The sequence below is a fragment of the Pinus tabuliformis genome, chromosome 9 (assembly GCF_031772625.1).
Source record: "Pinus tabuliformis cultivar Carrire ecotype Pingquan chromosome 9, CPIR1, whole genome shotgun sequence".
NCBI classification, from domain to species: Eukaryota; Viridiplantae; Streptophyta; class Pinopsida; order Pinales; family Pinaceae; genus Pinus; species Pinus tabuliformis.
Genome location: NC_142307.1, coordinates 1,089,134,651 through 1,089,149,916, shown reverse-complemented (window position 1 = coordinate 1,089,149,916; position 15,266 = coordinate 1,089,134,651). Strand labels below are relative to the sequence as shown.

The following is a 15,266-nucleotide window of genomic DNA, read 5'->3' as shown; positions in this document are numbered from 1 at the left end:
TTTACTATGAGCATATTATAAAGCAAGAAAAAAAACTCAAGCACCTAGTTTGTATCAACAAATAAGTAAAATTATGTCTCCTCAACAACAAATTAGTAAAATTGTGTCTCCTCAACAAAAGACCTCAAACTTCCATCCACCATATACAGCTTCCTTACTTGCATAATATTCCTAAGATATTGCGAGATTGAACAAAGTAAGAAATATACAAGCCTTATACTAGAGAAGGACATGCAATTCCTCATTAATAATTTAGAAATTGGGCACCTTTAAACTGCAGGGAACTTCCATATTTCTTATTCTATCTTTTTGAGAAATATGCTAATAACTACTATACCAAGGGCTTTTTAAGACATTTAAGACAAAATTACCATTTCATCTTAAAATGATCAAATTGTCTCAACTATTTACCTTTTAATTATTTTAAATTAAAAATTGCTTGTAGGCCCTTTCCAGCTTGACTAATTATAGTTCCATATAATATCATATTTGCAGCGTGAAATTTAGCCTAAGTTGAAAAATGGTATGGATTCATCATTAGCATGAGGGTTACCTGAGCATGCTCACAAGGAGAAGAACAAGACCGCCCATGGCCAAGGTCAGCCCATGGTCCTAAGGGTCATTGCACTTCTAAAGAATAAGCTCATTGTGCCCCCATTGCGACCTTTACGATGTTTCGAGATTTGTCTCTTCTATGTCTGAGTGAGCTCATGCCCTGTGAAAGGAGCCCCACAGTCGGTTACCTTGTGGTACCACCATAGGACTTTGGTTGTCACGCTGGAGATTAATGGAACCAGGATCTCACTAGTGGAATCAATGTCCCTAACCCTATGCAGGGACAGGGTCAACAAGGAATTGACCGAGGCCACTTATCTAAGCATGGGAAATGCTTGAACCACCGAGTCTTTGGATTCGGAGGTGTGTTATGATGAAGAAAAATGCTACTCTATAGTGCTCTGGATAGGTTATAACAAGGGTTTGACCATTTTGGGGTTAAGGAATTATGGAGCATGGAATGCTACTCAGACATAGGACCGGGCCATTGCCCTTTTGGAAAATTGAGTAAGGAGCAACATGATTTCTCATTGGGATCTAGAAGGTGACCTCAAAAGCTCAGCACTTGGAAAATATCGGTGTCATTTTTAGTAGAGTTGATATCATCATGATTAGACTTGGTATTCTTAGACCTCACCAGGGTTGTCCTTAGAAATGCATTGGCAACAAATACACTGTATTTACTGCCCATAACATAAAAATTGAATGACTTTCTTTCCACCATAGAAGTAGAGAAACCATTTACCTTGAACCATCCAACTAGAAGAAGGTCAATTAATATTTATGTTAACCTTGGAAATATTAGGGAGGGAGTGCTAAAGATTACTATTAATCCCTTTCTCAGCTCCTCCCATCCTCTATTCCAAAACATGCAAGTGTCCTTGACATCTTGAGCTATGTAATTTTCCATGGCATCTGAAGCCATGACACTGACTCTTATTTCTTCATTATCTTTAGTCTTGAAATATTTGGTCAACAACTTTTTCCACTTATCTTTCTCTGGTAGACAAACTAGAATGAAATGAAAGAACGCTCTTTCTAGGTATTTTAATGCTTAATCATTTCATAGACTGGAGGAGGAAATCCTATCTTAGGGTTACCCTATTTTAATGTAAGGCTTTCAAAGTCATCAGTCTTCTCATGTTCACCCCCTCCCGATCGCTCCACATACAACATACCGTTGTTGCATCCATGGAAACCATTTCTCGGGCAACCCACAGAGGGCAGTAGGAACTTGGAATCAGTAAGTGATTTTAGGGTTCCACACATCTGATGAACAAGAAGAGTCATGACCTCTTCCACTCTGCAAATTACAATGCATTTTCATCTATGATTGCAATGACAAATCTCAGGAATGGATGCAACAGATTTCAAAGGAAAGCATTGCAAAAGCATGGATTGCACATTATGGCCATTGAACACATACTGCATGAATTGCTTTATCGAAGAAATGGGCTTGTAAAATGACAACATTACAACATAAGCATCTTTTTTATTATTGTTACACATGGTGAGTCCAATACCATGAAATATCTCGACTTCTTGGCCTCTTAGGGTGGCCAGAACATCTCTGGCACCGATTTCCAGATGTAGCCTCACTTTGGATATACTTGTAATAAACTCTGCTAAATTACTGATGAAAGATATTCCCACCTCTGGAAAATTAACGAAACCAGTCACAACTTCACTCACCTCAAGCTGCCCCATAGCAACACAGGATAGCCATCTCAGCCACACAACCAACTTTATAATCAACACCTTCATCATGTACAGGCTTCCCATCGAATTCAAAATAATACCCATTTCAGAAAATAATATGGAGATGCGTGTTTCCCTCACAAGTAATTCAACACCCAAGAAAAGCCACCTTCATCTTGTTGTATACATATTGTGGCAGATTTTTTTTATTCTGCAAATCTAGATATGGAATCTTTCCGTCCTCTCCATAGTTCCCACACTAAAGTTTAGTTTGGGGCACATAAGTCGATAAATTTTAATACGAGGCATATGATTAAAATCTAACGGTTAGTTTCCAAAATTTTCTAAAACATACCAACGTGTTTGCTATTTTTCAGATAAAGAATTTTGTTGATATATATATATTCATTCTTTTAAAGTTACAAAAGTTTATTCTAGCACTTTATCCCATTCCTAAATAAAGTAAATTCATTTTAAATGTTCTATATTTTTGTCAAAGTGTAGGGACTCATAGACACTATTATTTTTTTCTTATTCCCAAAGTCCAAAAATGTGGGACTGTGTTTGTTACTCATTCGTAAGAAATGTGGCAGATAACAAGTAGAGACTATGTTTTCATGGTGTTTATTATATGTTCTTATGATATATCAATGACGGTTAACAAAGTGGTATCCAATTTGCCTGCATTTTTAGTTGTTCAAGATTGTCCTTGAACTCAATTTATTACAATTGAAGAGTTATAGTCATTTGAATAGTACAGTGGCATCAAACATCTCTTGCTTCCTATCAATAATTGGTGTTAGATAGATTTGAAGGTTTACTATGTTTGATGAAAAATTAAATGGCTTGCATTATGGAGCTTATGTTGTGTCCTATCATAGATATTTCTATGTGAAATAGTTTGTCACATGTCTCAAAAGTTTCATTGAAATCTTCTTCAATGACTTTCAGGTTCCTGAATAACACGGACTTGGCTTATGAAGTAGCAGACCTTGTTATTGCACAAGCTAGTGCAATGACTTGTAGTGAGCTTTTAGCCACATGAAAACTTTTTGTACTAGTAATCTCATGCCTAATCACTATGTAGTCTCTGTAGTTTTCCCTGATTTACCGATGTTGAATGTTGCGATTTTTCGTTTGTTGGATTGTCTGTCAAAGTTAAATTTGTTTTTTTCATTTTTGTTATAGTAAATTATAGGAGGCATTGAAGTGCTCATGAAGTGAAAATATTTTTCATCATCTTTATTGCTATTCTCTCCATATTTTCTCTCAAGTAACAATATACATGCTTTTCTATAACAGGCAGTGTCATTTTACTTTGAATTGAAAGATAAAAAACAACATGTTTCATTTTTGAAAACACTGAGTAACTACTCAAAGTTGTTATGCAATAAGGCTCTTAGCTAATTCTCAATGCTTACCTTTGTTCAACAAGGAACATACATGACTGAAACGATTTCAATTTCTATTTATTTGTATGTATTATCTACTATTTATATGGAATGGGGCTCATTGGAAGCTTCAATACTTTTAAATATTGAGTTGTCATATCGCTGGATAAATTAATATCAAAGGGTAGCCATAGAGGATTTATATGTTATCAACAAAACTAGAATAAGCATATTTGAAAATTGACTTGAACACAACAATATTTAGAATTATAACATTTTATGTTTAGAAGTGCCTCTACACCCATTGATAATAAATTAGCCGAATTTCAGGTGTGTAGCTAAGGAATTAGATTCTAGTCTTAGTCGATATTTAAGGTAATCATCGATTGTCAACATGACATCCACATTGGGCATGAGGATGATTAAAGTTTAATGAAGGTTTTTCTGCTAGAAACTCAAGATGGTGTAAATTCTAATTAAGAATGAGCTTTGGATATTTGTGAAAGGGGCTGAGCCAAATAATTTTAGAGTGATAAGGACAAGATGAAGTGTTAAATTTCAATGAAACTTTGCAACTACTAGATGAATAACTGAAAATTGTAACTATTTTACTTCCACCAAGATGCAAAATCTCTCAATAATTCAATAGTGTAATAAACACACACAAATAAAGAACACAGTCACACAAATTACATAATTTTTCTTGGGAAATCCAATTGGAAAAACCCCATCTTTCTTTTTTGTAGTATTTTATTGACAGAGTTTGAACAATCTATTCTCTTACATTATCACACTGATAAAAATCTAGTCCTCACGATGTACTAGCTTGACTGACCCTGAAAACATACTTGATCCACCTCCTATTCCTTGCGGCCTTCCTAGCCCTATTTCCTTGCGTTGATCTCCACAAGCTAACCTAAATTATTTACACATAGGTTTCCATTTCCTGGCCCAAATTCTTCACACATAGACCTGTCATTCTCTAGTGTAGAGGGCCTCTTATTCCTTAGGATGAAACCCCTAACTCCTAGCTCAATTCTACATAAGAAAGCCTCTTCCTTGTTTACCCAATGTTAGCTGCTTTCAAAGGTGAAAACTGGGGAAGGATGGTACTAAGTTGAACATACCAGGTGAAATGTAGTCATGGCTGCCTGCAAAAGCTACTGTAGAATCCTTTCCTCTACAAGTTTGAATAATTTTGGCAATCCCAAAATTAGTGATCTTTGACTCAAAATTTATCCAACAAAATATTGGTAGATTGTACATCCCTATGAATAATTGCAAGCAATCAATCATGATGAATATATTCTAATTCATGAGCTGCTCCCAATGCAATCTTGTATTGTGTTGACCAATCCAAATTCATGCCACTTCTCTTTAATGGCTTCTCATTATTTTCATGTAAAGCATCAAATATGTTTTTGTTTGGCATTCATTCATAGACCAATAGATTTGAACTACAAGTTGACAATAAAAATAAAGTTTCACTATAATTTTATGCCAAATTGTCCCCAAAATTTCCACTTCTTCCTTTATCAATATCTCTAATCCATTTTGCATATTTTTGTTGGCGTTCATTGTCCATATTCTCTTTACTGCTACAGTTTCATTGTTCTGCAACATGACATAATACACCTTGCCTGCTCCACCACTTCATATGACATTATCTTCATCTAATAGAGATTTGTTGCATGTCAACCTCATGTTAGCCATTGATATACTTGCACATAATTCTCATATATGAATGTAAAATAAGCGCTTTGTAACATAAGATTTGTTTTTTAGACTTTCAAATACTTTATATATATATATATATATATATATATATATATATATATATATATATATATATAAGTGGATATTGAAATATCTTTTTATTATTAAAATATTTTTAAATGTTGTGTCAACTCCATATTGGGTACAAAAGGAATTATACATCTCTTATAAAAAGTCTCTTTGGCTTAATAAATTTGAATTGCACCTGTTATAAATTTAATTATAACATGCTTCTCAGAGACATGGGTGAGATAAGTTCTTAAATCGATAAATTCAACTTTCCATTCAGAAATTTTCTCCAAATTTTAATTGAAACCTTGTTGAAAGTTTCTTCATTTTGTTTTAATGAGAACTTTGATCATAGAAATTATCTACAAAATTTTTAAACCAATGGAAATTAAAAAAAAAAAAAAACCAATAACTCAAGGTAAAACTTTTGGGGATTTTTTTTTTAAAATCAAGATGTTATGTCATCTTGATAATAAAGATTTGAGGTTGTTATGTAATATTATGTTTTAGAGTTGTTTGGGACATAATTTTATGAGAGAAAATGTTGTAGTACTGACTAGGTTGAGCCATGTTGAAGGATTTCATCTATGACATTACTTTCCAGATCAACTAAAATCCATGGCCACAATGGAAAAACATTTAAAACATTTTAACTAGGATTGTATGAATCCTATTTCCTTCTTGGTCTCTATCAATGCTGATCATAGCTTTACATTTAGAGTCAAGGTTTATTGTGATAACTTTCCTATTGGATTCCCCAGCGGGATCTCACCTATTCTTGGTAATTTATCAAAATTATCACCTACACAAGCTTTTAAAATGTTTCCACTAGGTTTGTATGCCTCTTTTTTCCTTGTTTGTCTCTATCAATGCTGGTCATAACTTTGCAGTTACAGTCAAGGTTTATTATGATAACTTTCCTGCTTGATTCCCCACCATGATCTCACCTATTACTGGTATTTATCAAAATTATCACCTATTTTTTTAGTTGTTTTCATCTGGATCTCTACAGCTACTTATTTGAAGTTATGGAACACTATATTTGGCACTAAAGAATAGATCTAGTATTGATATTCTATGGAGAATACTTTGTTTATCTGAATAGATTTATTTATTTCTTTGATGCATAGAATTCTATTTTCTGGTGCGCTTACAAGAGATTTATTTTGGAAAACTTTTATTGGGAAATGTAACACAATAATGCACCATAAACCATAATGGCATAAAGGGAGCACAACATAATAATTTGATATTTAATAATTTTATTCAAAACTATAACAAAATGGTCTTTTAGTAGCTAAACTAAACAAACTGCATGTTAGATATTTGTTTATACCTAACCATATATAGCATGTACTTTGCAGGTGCCATGGTTGTTGTTGAGTGCATCATGATGGAAAAAGCTTATTCTATGATGAAAGACCCACCGATGAAAATAGGCTTTTCAAAACGTTTGTAGAGGGTGAACACAAACATGAATGTTGTGAGGAATATATATTGGTAAGTGCCACATCATGCAACTTTCCATTAGATAACAATCACGATATAATCTCTTTAACCCAAAACATTGGCATTTATTCCAATGAAAGAACAATTGTGCCTTTTGCCTAAAGATCTAGTAAGAGTTGTCCTGCCTGTTAGGTTGTGATGGAAGAATATAATATTACATCTTTCTAATCGTCTTTAATATTTACAGTCATTAACTAAGCCACCAACTTGCATTTGTGATTTTAATAAGAGAAAAATAAGTCGTTGGCTGTGCTAATAAATTATAATTAGATATTTATTATATATATAAATATAATACAAACATAAACTTATATATTACTTTCTATAATATATAATGGAAAAACTCATCCAAGCCATTCCAAAAGATTTGAATTTGAATTGAACTTAATCATTCCCAAACTTGAATTTTGTGACATAGCCTTTATTTGAAACTCCTTGAAGCTGAATTTACCATCAAATTTCGAAGTCAATTTAGTGGATATTATCATATAATGCAAACAAAGTATACTTTTAGTATGGATATTGATTCATTCAAGGTTGGAGCTTATGGCCCTTGATAGTTCTCTCTCTTATTGGTTAAGCAAGCTATCATGGGTAACACTTAGTCCATAGATACAATATTTTTTGTAATAGTCTTGTGTTTTAATTGTAATATAAGACACATTGTTTTTTCTTTAAAGGGAAGGAACATTATGTGAGATTGAAGGGGACAAGAATCATAAAGGGAAATCCAGAGTGAATTCTAACTTGTGTGGAGAGATATAGAATGAATTACATCGACGTGAAGAAGTGAGGTTGAAAATGCTATTGTATTTAGTCATTTTTAATATGGTATCTTGAATTTTGGAAGTTGTTCTAGTCATCAAATAAGTTGGACCACCAATTTCTAATCATATTTAATATTTGAAGTCATTAACTAGGCCACCAACTCACAATTATGATTTTAATAAGAGATAAATAAGTTGTTGGTTGTTCTAATAAATTATAATTACATCTTTCGTATATTATATAAATATAATACAAACTTAAAATTATATATTAGTTTCTATAATATATAATGGAAAACCTCACCCTAACCATTTCAGAAGATTTGAATTTGAATCAAACCTAATCATTCCTGGACCTGAATTGTCTGACATAGCCTTTAATTGAAACTCCTTGAAGCCAAATTTAACATCAACTTTCGAAGTCAAGTTAGTGGATATTGTCATATAATACAAAAAAATAGACTTTTATAATGGATATTGGTTCCTTCAAGGTTGGAGATTAAGGCCCTTGACACTTCTCACTCTTATTGGTCAAGGAATCTATCATGGGTAACACTTAGTCCATAGATACAATATTTTTTGTATTAGTCTTGTGTTTTAATTATAATATAAGACACATTGTTTTTTCTTTAAAGGGAAGAAACACTATGTGAAATTGAAGGGGACAAGAATTATAAAGGGAAATCTAGAGTGAATTCTATCTTGTGTGGAGAGATATAGAATGAATGACATCTCGACATGAAGAAGTGAGGTTGAAATCGCTATAGTAGTTATCCCTTTTTAATCTAGTATCTTGAAGTTTGGAAGTTGTTCCAGTCATAAAATAAGTTGGAACACCAATTTCTAATCATATTTAATATTTGAAGTGACTAACTAAACCACCAACTGGAAATTGTGCTTTTAATAAGAGATAAATAAGTTATTGGTTGTGCTAATAAATTATAATTACATCTTTAGTATATTATATAAATATAATACAAACATAAAATTATATATTCGTTTCTATAATATATAATGGAAAACCTCATCCAAACCATTTCAGAAGATTTGAATTTGAATTGAACCTAATCATTCTTGAACTTGAATTGTGTGACATAGCCTTTAATTGAAACTCCTTGAAGTTGAATTTAGCATCAACTTTCGAAGTCAAGTTAGTGGATATTATTATATAATACAACTAGAGTAGACTTTTAGAATGGATGTTGATTCATTCAAGGTTGGAGCTTAAGGCCCTTGACACTTCTCACTCTTATTGGTCCAGGAAGCCATCATGGGTAACACTTAGTCCATAAAAACAATATATAGTATTGTTTTTAACTGTAATATAAGAAGCATTTCTTTCCCTTTAAATGGAAGAAACATTATGTGAGATTGAAGGGGACAAGCATTACAAAAGAAATATGGAGTGAATTCTATCTTGTGTGGAGAGAGATAGAATGAATTAAATCTCGACATGAAGAAGTGAGGTTGAAATTTCTATATTAGTTAGTCCTTTTTAATCTGGTATCTTGAAGTTTGGAAGTTGTTCTAGTCATCAAATAAGTTGGACAATATTTGATTTGGACAATTACAATCTGTTAGAGAGCATTTAGGTATGACCATGCCTTGAATTATTTTGCAAATGGAACTAATTTCTAAATTTGAATGGTAAGAAAAGTAATGTATATTAGCCAAACTTTGTGTTTATAATTTTAAATGATTTGTTTAATGGTTTCATTTTAGGGTCATTGTTATTTATTGTTGTATTTTGACATCTTGAATTAATTAATAATGAGAAGCACTCCCAATTAGTTTTCCAGACCCTCTAATGAGTAGGATTCAAGCATATAGGTCATTATTCATAAGTGCATCATATATACTTATTATTTTTTATTTTTTGACATGTAAATAAGTCTTTTGGAGGTATATTTTTATCTAACACAACATATTTACATGATTCACAAGGTCAAAAATCAATCTTTGGTGTAATTTCATATTTTAGGTTTGATAGTTATAGATCTTTTATAAATTGTAAATGTATTCAAAGTTTCACTTCTAATTATTATTCAGTTGAACATATTGAGTATCTTATACGTAACTATTTTTCCCTCCAGCCACTTCTCATAGCTTCCATTACCATTAGGTAGGGACATGTAGTTTTGATGTTATTTTGCTTGTTTAGTAAAAGATTTTCCAAAAATTTGCAAAGTTTTATAACTAATTGAAAGTTTTATAAAGTTTCAAGACCTATTTTTTTAATGTCTAAAACTTTAAAGGGTATTATCTTAATCGAAGAGCACCTGCTTTACAAGTAGGAGGTTGGTGGTTCAATTGCATCATGCCCTGATATTCATATGGAAATGTGACTATTAGTTTTTGGTGACAAATTCTCTTTTGACCGTCGCCAATGAGGTTATGGTGACATTTTTTGACCCTCATCAAAATATGAAATGGTTACGGTTAATGAACGCCACCATATATATGCATCAATAGTGATGACCATAAAACGTCTATCACCATAAATCACTGTTGTTCGTATGAAATGTTGACGTTCTTTATCTATCACTATAATCATTATTCATGACGGACCTTGAATGTTACCACAACACCTATACTTTTGGTAATGTGGCCTTTGGTGACATTCATTTTTTGGTGACAGAGGTGCTTTTGACCATCACCAATGAGCTTATGGTGATGTTTTTTGACCCTCACCAAAATATGAAATGGTGACGGTCAATAAATATCGCCATATATATGCATAAATAGTGACGACCATTGCAGGTCCATCACAATAAATCGTTGTTGTTCATATGAAATGGTGACGACCATTATCCATCATCATAACCATTATTCATGACAGACCTTGAATGTCACCACATCATCTATATTTTTGGTGACATCCACTTTTTTTGTGACATCCACTTTTTTGGTGATAGATGCTAATGCCCATCACCATTACTCGTATGAAATGTTGACGGTCATTATCCGTCATTATAAATCATTATTCGTGACAGACCTTGAATGTTACCATAACAACTATACTTTTGGCGACGCCACTTTTAGTGACATTCAGTTTTTGGTGACAGAGGCTCTTTTGACCATCACCAATGAGCTTATGGTGACATTTTTTGACCCTCACCAATGTCTTTTTTTCTTGTAGTGATTATCTAAAGAAAATGAGAAGATATGGGTTGACATCAATTCAACCATAACATAACTCTGGACATCTATCGAAACTATTTTTGAACAAGAAGAACTGGTAAGGAGAGAAAAGTTAGCGATAGCAAAAATTAAAGAATACTTGGATCATAAACAAGGGGAGGCAACAAGGATAATCCAAGTGTTGAATTCAAAGACCAAATATGAATTAGAAGAACTAGGAATTGAAGATAGGATTTATACCCTCCTAGAAGTCAAAAAAATTTTGACTAGAAGAAATTTTATGTTACAATTAGAAAATAAATTTCAAAACTTAGAAGTGTAGGTAAATAAGTTCCACAGGAAATTTAATATCTTACAGCAAAAGGGACTTCCACCTCTAAGAGATTCTAGTGGCAAATTGACTCCACTAGAAAACATTATCGGCATAGATTACATGAAATAGCAACAGATAGGTCAAAATTTGCTAAAGTAAAATCAATAATAAGTATTAAAGAATTCATTGAAGGCCAAAAATATGATTTATTTATCCAGCATGAAATTCAACATTTATTTATTACTAGGCCAACTTTTGAAAAGTACATAGAGGTAGACGACACATACAAAAAATTGATTAAATTCTCCATTCCAGATGACAAAATATGGGACAAGTTACTCAAACTCTTCGAATAAAAATGAATGCAACATTTTAGGACAACAACATGAAACAACAAGGGATGAATACACATTTTTAGGTTCTAGTGTAGCAAAGTAAGGAGCACAAAGAGTAGAAACAAATTTTCAAGGAGCAGTTACCAGTAACACCCTTAAATAGAATGTTGAATATGCAAATTGTTTTAAAAAAAGTCTAGTTTTCTATTGTATTAGTTTGATATATCCAAATATTTTTGGATAATATTATTTTTTTAAATGATTGTATTATATTTATATATTTTTTGAATTACGCTCTATAAATATTTTGTATTCGAAGTAAGATGGGTTGAACCCTTGTGATAATCAAAGGATTCTAAATTTAGTCTTAACAACATTTTTGTCTGTGTGAGTTTTTCTAGTATGTTCATCTCTATTTTTCATCATATATTCAAGGTAACATAGGATTTACGGTAAGGATAAGTTAAGTATTAACTTCCCTGATAGCCCACTACAAATTCATCATCTTTATGGAAATTAGATAATTGGAAATTTTATTTGAATTAGTTCCTATGCACCCTTAAATTGTTTCCTTCTATCATCTATTGAATATATATTGTTTGGTTGTAGAATTATTCTATATGCATCAACTATAGCTGGTGGATTAAGTATTCAGTTTGAATGTTTAATTGTCACAAATAATTTACCTTTACACTTTCAAAATCAATGCAAATATTTTATTTGTTATGAATGAAAATTAGCCCATTGAACTTCTCAGGAATATTTCGATTATACAAGTGTTAATGGTTTAATGCATTGGTCCTCCACTTCAATTAAAACCCTTACTTAGATGCTTGGGAATAGTTCCCCAGCCTAGAACTGTCTACAATGATACAAGAATCACCACACTCCTTCCTATTTTCCCAATTTAATGTCTCTAAATTTTCAATCATAAATTATCGACCAAGGTAGGTATACTGATGAAGTACAGGTGCACTATATATGTTAGAAGTTATTTCTTATGTCGTTATGTCCTTGTTAGGGTCTAAAGTTAAGATTAGTATGGAGATGGTGTCGTTAATTATATTAATGTCTCAATCCCTAAATTTATCAGCTAATTTCTTAGGAGTTATTCTCTATTGAATCAGTTTATGGATGATATGAGAGTGATTCTAGATTTTACTTGTGTTAGACTGTTTTGGATTTTTGTTTTGAATTTTTATGCTACAACTCTAATTTACTAAGTGCAAGAGAAATTTATTCTATCAAACTGTAAAGGAATAGTATATAAATTCAATTGCTAAAGATAAGGCTCTCATGCTTTTACTTATTCAATTTCATCCAAATAAGACATTCTGAACAACAACTATGCTATGAAGTGAACACAGTTGTACTACACTAGATAAAAAATCAAATGAAATAACCATATTGTACCAAATAAAAAGAAAATCAAGTAGGAGAGTTAAACTAGGTATAAAGCAAAGGGAAGTTCTCATGCATACAATGATTCACTGGCGAACTCATCATACTACATTTCTTCATAGAAAAATAGAGTATTCAAGTAATGAAAGAAATCTAATTGCAATCAGTTAAAGACCTATCACTGGTCGTAGGGGGCCTCCATGAATCAGTCCACAATCTCCAATCAATGCATCGCATACAAACATCAAACCAAGTCTATTACTTTCAAAATAAAACTTAACAAACTGTTTTCAAAAATCACATCATCCAGTGTGCACTTAAAACACAGTGTGGCCATAGTTTTTATAATAAGTCTTTGGCATAACATCATGAGTATTTTAAGCCTAAATATCTTTATTTCAATTAAATTATATCGCTAAACATTCAATTTTCTATTCTAAAAGCAAATCAATAAGATTTCGTTGAAACTTGGATTTTGTCCCAGCGACAATCTTGTAGTTGAATTTTGGGTTTGATCGTGATATCCTGCTATCATCTTGATGAATTGGTTTGAGGGAATAAGAAGGAATCCACTAGGGGACCATTCCTTATCCACCCGTATCTTTCTTCGTTGAGTTGGAGCTTCTGAACGTTGTAAACAATGGAGGCAGCTGTAGAAATCCAGATTAGTTGTAGAAATAGACCATTTCCATAGCCAAATGCATTATTTAACAAAAAAATAGGGTATATAGACAAACATGAAGAAGATGACATGTTATTTCTTACCTTTAACAAAACCTTGTGTCTATTGCATTTCTTAGGTGATAAGTATAGGAAAAGAGAGGAAATATAATCAAAAAGGGATGTCAAGGTAAGAGAATCTTTGGACTCTACATTCCCCTTTGCTAGAGGTTTTGTATCTCCTCATACACTTCATCATTGTCAGTCACTTATGCCTTCTGATCATCACCTCCAAGTTTCATTTTCTTCTTCTTTCTCGAAGCTACTGACATCCTAGGTTTTCTCATGAGAATTTTGCATTTTAAGATGATAATCTCTCTTTGCATTATCCTATTTTCCTTCTTCAACTTTTTTTTTATTTTTATACCACAAACTCAAATGAAGGATGAGATTGTCACCTTTTGCAATCTAGATCTCACTTTGTGCCTTCAATGCTTGATTCTCATTCTTGAGATATATGTTCAATGTTTCTAACTAAAAACTCTCTCGCTTTAAAATGTTTGAGGCTGAGTGTTCTTGTGATTCATTTAACTTATTGCTCCCTTCTCTAGGACTTTGAATTGTTTCTTTAGTTTCTGTCTCTTTTATTTCCAATGACTCTATATGGTCATAAATCTCTTGTTGAATAGGGTCAACACCCGGACTATGCACAGGGCTTCTAAGAGGTGAGCTGCAAGGAGTTGGTGACACTCTCGGTGAGGATTTTGGTGACCCTTTTGGAGGAATTTTATGGTTTTCAGTTGGCTCGTTCTTAGTTGGCTCATTTTCCTCGAGATCAATATATTTCATAGCTTTCAAGATTATCTGTTGCACTATGCTCAACCTTGTGCTCCTCCTTAGTCCTAACGTTTGTAATCCCTGTACTTTCCTTCTTTTGATATCTAATTTTTCTTCTTGAGGAAGGGTCCTGGTTTGTGGTATTTCCTTTTCTCTTTTGCTAACTTTCTTCCTTCTAAGATTTCCCTTTTTCATTCTTTTCAAATATCCACTATGGGCAGCTCTTCTTCTGATAATTTTGGGTGAGTCTGGGGTTCCTACTCTTTTACTACTTCTATTTTTCTCTTCCTCTGAGGGTCCTACTATTGCTAGCTTTTTTTAGGGATCTTTCTTCAAAATGGTTCCTCACCAGAAAACTTTCCCAGTTATCCCCTGTACTCCAAAGATGGAACTCCACCAATATTTTTGTCAAGCCATGATGATACATGGTATTTTCCATAAATTGAATTCTCTTTTGAACGTTTGTGGAAATTTTCTTGAGACTATGTAAGAGAAAATAAGGAAGATTCACCTGGAGATCTTCAAGAAAATGCATCATCATCCTAACATGGTAAAAAAATACATATACCCAAACCGACCCTCACAGGTGACAAATTTTTGAAGTATAAGCAATAAATTTCTCCATTTACTCTTAAGGGTTGTGCTGGGAATACCTTTCTTGAAGACAGTGGTGTCCATATTTGGAATTTCAGGAAGACCTTCCAATCTTCTCCACTAATTCCCCTATGCTTGAACCATTTTTCCCCGCTCCTTGGTAATTCAGTAGCTTCCATGATCATGGACTTTGTTATGGTGATCTTATTGTCTCCGTTTTCGGCTTCAGTTCCATCAAATGAGCGTGCAAATATCTTTGTCACTTCCCCGTGAAAATCGT

General features: G+C 32.7%; 1 pseudogene; it reads left to right on the top strand.

The window, feature by feature from the left end:
- The first annotated feature begins 520 nt into the window (after positions 1 to 520).
- Positions 521 to 1,103, top strand: LOC149152480 (uncharacterized protein At1g01500-like; annotated as a pseudogene).
- Positions 1,104 to 15,266: the final 14,163 nt, after the last annotated feature.